This window comes from Myotis lucifugus, unplaced genomic scaffold (genome assembly GCF_000147115.1).
Source record: "Myotis lucifugus unplaced genomic scaffold, Myoluc2.0 scaffold_31, whole genome shotgun sequence".
Lineage (NCBI taxonomy): Eukaryota > Metazoa > Chordata > Mammalia > Chiroptera > Vespertilionidae > Myotis > Myotis lucifugus.
The window spans coordinates 8,774,720-8,780,133 of record NW_005871079.1 but is presented as its reverse complement, the minus strand read 5'-3'; positions in this window follow the sequence as shown (position 1 = coordinate 8,780,133).

Here is a 5,414-nt window from a genome sequence, read left to right as displayed (position 1 = left end):
CATTGGACAAATTAGGACCTGAGATGAGCATCTCTCTGAGGAAGAGGCAAAGAAAATGAGTGGTTCAGTCTTTGGTTAGTGTGTCACTTGTATAATCAGAACCTTATTCCTTGGAGGTGTGTTTTGTTTTGTTTTGTTTTCATTTATTAAAACTCCAAATAAAATATATGGCATTTCTTGTGAGTATGTAAAGAAATAAAACTGTTATTTTTAATAACAGAATTGCTTCATTCATTTAAAAATGTTTTTAACACAAGATTTGTGATAGTCACAATCCATTCAATGAGGAACAATTACTGAATATGAAAATGATGTGGTAGAAATCCACAAGGCAGAGTGGAAGGAGCCTTAGAGAGAAATCAGAAAATTCTCATGCAATGTGTGTAATAAAAATGCTAGTCACAGAGATCTTAATTTGTAAAACCGTCATGAAATATTCTGGGGGAAAAAGACTCTCAACCCAAAATCTCAACAAAGATTCTCTCATTCATGTACCCTCCAGCAACTAGAAATTTATTGAGTAGTAAGGCAAATACAGAAGTCTTGAAAATTTGATGGAAGATGAGAATACAGTATTTTAATATTTGGTATATGGGTAATGAAATTCTGGCCTTACAAAAAAGCCTCATGATATCATTAAGTTTCAGTGTCCTAAAGATTAGAAAAGTGGTACTCCCTGTTTTATTGTGAAACCAGAGTCCAGACAGATTCAGCTATAGTCAGTAGCACAATTATTGCTATCATTCACAAAATGACTTTCATTTCTAGAGGTGACAACAGAAGTAAAACCTGGCAAACTTCACTTCTATATCACTGATGCCCTTGTTTTTTATATACACACACACACACACTGAGTGGCCAGATTATTATGACCACCTGATGTTTGTAGGCAAATTAGCTATAATTTCGCGCTAAAGTTGCTAGAGGGCCAGACCATTATAAATAGGGAAGCAGGTTGTTTACCACGACAGTAGAAGTGATTTTTTTCTGAAGATATGGGTAAACAACGCGATTTAACAGCCTTTGAACGTGGGATATATATTATGAGTGGCCAGATTATTATGACCACCTGACGTTTGTAGGCAAATTAGCCATACACTGTATTGTATGGGATATGGAAGCCGAAGGCCTATTTGAACACCTTTGCTGTCTGCAGTTACCAAGATAAAACGTCTCCAATTTGCACAGGAACACAAGGATTAAACAGTCAAGCATTGGAAAAAAGTCATGTGGTCCGATGAATCACATTTCCAGTTGCATCATGCAGATGGCAGAGTGAGAATTTGGTGGAAACAGCATGAAAACATGCACCCCACATGCATGAGTATAACCCTTCAAGCTGGTGGGGGCAGTGTTATGGTTTGGGGCATGTTTTCCTGGCATGATTTGGGCCCTTTAATTCGTGTGGAACAACGCCTGAATAGCACAACATACCTAAGTATTGTTGCTGATCAAGTTCATCCTGTTATGTTGATAGCATATCCCAATGGAGATGGCTTCTTCCAACAAGACAATGCGCAATGCCACAGTGCTTGTATTGTGCAGGTTTCAAGAACATGAGGGAGACTTTATCTTGCTTAGGTGGCCCCCATAATCACCAGATCTCAATCCAATTGAGCATTTGTGGGACGAAGTTAAAATAGCCATCAGGCAGCTGGTTCCACAACCATCAAATCTCACAGAACTGGACAGTGCTATTCATCAGGCATGGTGTCAGATTCCTCGCATCACCTTTCAACATCTTGTGGAGTCAATGCCAAGAAGAATTGCCACAGTATTGAAGGCAAAAGGTGGCCCATGAAGTTCTGATGGGGTGGTCATAATAATCTGGCCACTCATAATAATATATATCCCATGTTCAAAGGCTGTTAAATTGCATTGTTTGCCCATATCTTCAGGGGGAAAAAATCACTTCTACTGTCATGGTAAAAAACCTGCTTCCCTACTTATAATGGTCTGGCCCTCTAGCAACTTCAGCACGAAATTATAGCTAATTTGCCTACAAACGTCAGGTGGTCATAATAATCTGGCCACTCAGTGTATATATGGAGAGAGAGAGAGAGAGAGAGAGAGAGAGAGAGAGAGAGAGAGAGAGAGAATCTTTTGGACTTTCCTCCCTTACTCTCATTTCCATACCACAAAAATATATAGTCAGAGAGATAATATAGTTCAGGAGGATAAACATGGGTACTCAATTATGAAATGTTTTCATAGAGATAAGTTTTATTCCTTAATAAATAAAAGTTTATATTTAAAATGAAATTCTAAGTGATGATCAGGATCATATGAAAATAAGGAGATTCCTGATCAAAATTTTATTCAGTAATACATGTGGAGCTTTGTGATCCTCCAGAAGAAACACTGGATTCAAAGAACAGATGTTTGATAAATTCTTTGATTGCAATGGTGGAAGACAGTTCAAACTAGTTTAAGCAAAACGGAAATTTAATGATTTACTGAATCAGGAAGCCATGGATACATATGACATCTGGCACAATGAAATCAATGAGCTCAAACAATATTATCAGGCCTCCTTTTTCTCTCCATTTCATTCTATTACTCCACCTACTATAGTCTGCATGCAAGCTATCACCACATGGTAGTCAATATGGCCATCAGCAAACCAACCACATCTTTCCAGTTTAACATCCCCAGCTTAACATTTCCAGAAATAGGATTTCCCTCTCTGCCTATATATTTATCCTATGAAATATTCTGCTTGATCTTTACCCAAGGTTAGTCATACTCAATGTTAAGGGCACAGTTCTCCAGACAGCCAAGTGTGCCAAAGACTTCTGACACCAACTGCAGTGAGTAAGCCAAAGTGCAAACTCACAGGGAATGGTCCTCACAAGACTGCCCTCACTTCACACACCAGCCACAAGTTCAGGGGTCCCAAAAAGGCCACCCTCACTTCAGGCCAGTTAGCTACAAAATGAGGGTAACACATGACCACCCTCAGGTTCAAAAATTGGCTAGAAAAACTCAGAGAACTCAGAAAAACATTTGACTTATCATTATAGTTTTATAATAGCAAAAGGATACAAGTCAGAACCAGCCAAAGAAAAAGATGCAGAGGCCAAAGTCTGGAATGGTTCCAGGTGCAAGCTTTCATCCTCCTCAGGGACAAATTACTCTCCCAGCACCAATGTATGATAATATTCTAAGAGTACTGCCAGCTAACGAAGCTACTGTGGCCAGAGTTTTTATTGGGGGTTAATATGTAAGCATGATTGATTAAATAATTACCTACATGGTTTAACTCAATCTCCAGCCCACATACTTTCTGGAAATCAAGCTGACATCACGTGGTCTGAGGAGCACACCATAATTCACTTTGTTAAAATAAAGTAGCAGATATGGTCCAATGGGCCCATCATGACTAATAAAAACACTCCTATTAGGAAATTCCAAGGGATTAGAGGTTACCTCCTAGGAACTAGGGACAAAGGCCAGCCTTCTCCTTGAATTGAGGCCAAGTTCTTTATTACACAACCCTACTTGGCCATCCCTAAAAGAATCAATCACTAAGGTTTAGTAAATGCAATAATCTGATTGGCCAAGCTGGATCTGTTTGCATTCCAGTGGTGAGAGCATGGGGTTCTGGATAGGAAGGTTCTGGAAGGAACCACAGAATTAAAACCAGGATAAAACTTTTGAAGAAAAGACTCAACTTTGTCCTGGTCAGTGTGGCTCAGTTGATTGGAGCATTGTCCCATATATATACCGAAAGGTTGAGTGTTTATTCCCAGTAAGGGCACATACCTAGGTGTGGGTTTGATCCCTGGCACAAAAGGCAACCAATTGTTCTTCTCTTCTCTTCTCTTCTCTTCTCTTCTCTTCTCTTCTCTTCTCTTCTCTTCTCTTCTCTTCCTCTCTCTCTCTCTCTCTCTCTCTCTCTCCCTCCCTCCCTCCCTCCCTCCTTCCCTCCCTCTGTCCTTCCCTCCCTCCCCCCTACTTCCATCACTCCCTCCCTTCCCCTCTCTCTAAAATCAATAAGCATATCCTCAAGTAAGGATTTTTAAAAAAAAGACACAACTATGAGCCACAGTTGTACACTCTATAACTTTTCACACACAAAAATACCTCATTACCCAAAAATATAAAAACTAATAGGAGCCTTAGGGGAGATTGGAAGAAATTATTCTAAACACCCCATGATTAGAAGCTAATCAAATAGAAATCTTTCTATGTAAAACATTAAGCATGCATATAAGAAAACTATTGGAAGAATATAGTTTCAATAAATATTTATCTATAGTATGAACTTCAAAATTAGGAATACATTTTTCCTTTCCTTTCTTTCCTTTGAACTGTAACACCTGAAAAATACAACTGTTTTTATTGGTGAAGAAAACATCATTCTAAAGCTCAACGTTTTATTTGTAAAATGAGATCATTACTTACCTTTCATAAAGGATTATTAAGATACTTAGAGAAAATGTTTGTAAACTGACAACCTACAGCTCATATACAGTAGGTAAGATAGCCAAATTTGAATGATCACTACCTAGGAAAAGCAGAACTCAGAAGAATCACTTTTTAGTGCTTTAGGATGAGAGACCAGTACATACAGGAAAGAGATTTGAGATGGTAAACAAAAATCTTAATTTCATTCTTCTTTCCTACCACTTTATGTACTAAGCAATCATGGGCTAGTCACACTACCTCTACTGGCCTCAACTATTACATCTGTAAAGTACATCTGGGGATAATAGTACTATTTAACTGTCTTACTGGATTCTTCATGTGATATATTAAGAACATATACAAAATGAATGGCAATGGTAGTTATAGGACTATTTTTTGCTTTGTACACCTAAAGAAACACTACAATTAGGTCAAAATATGTAAACTTCAATTGCTTGTATAGTTATTGTGTCAAGAGAAAAAAGTCATTTCTATTACTCCACAAACATGAGAAATGCCTTACAACATAAAATGTTAAATTTATAATCTACTAATATATGCAAGACCAGGGTTACAAATTTGAAGAAAAGATAGATAGCTACAAACCTGTATATTTACCAGCATCAATACAGAACCAACCAATGACAATCCTATCAACTAGAATAATGACACTAACACAGTATGGTAGGTTTATGAATACCATCTTCTAAATACCCAAGCTCCAAGTTCCACAGAAACAAATTTCTCAGGCAACATAAGATACTAGAGGCCCGGTGCACAACATTCGTGCACTGGGGGGGGGGGGGGGGAGGGGAGTCCCCTCAGGTGGGCCTTTGCCCTTTCATAAATCCGGGAGCCCTCAGGGGATATCCAACTGATGGGTTAGGGCTGCTCCCGAGGGAGCAGGCCTAAGCCCCAGTCAAAAATTTTTAGGGCTGCCAAAAAGGGTGGTTGGTGAGTTTGCCAACCATCAGTCTTGTTTGGGGCTAAACAGCACTCCCCCT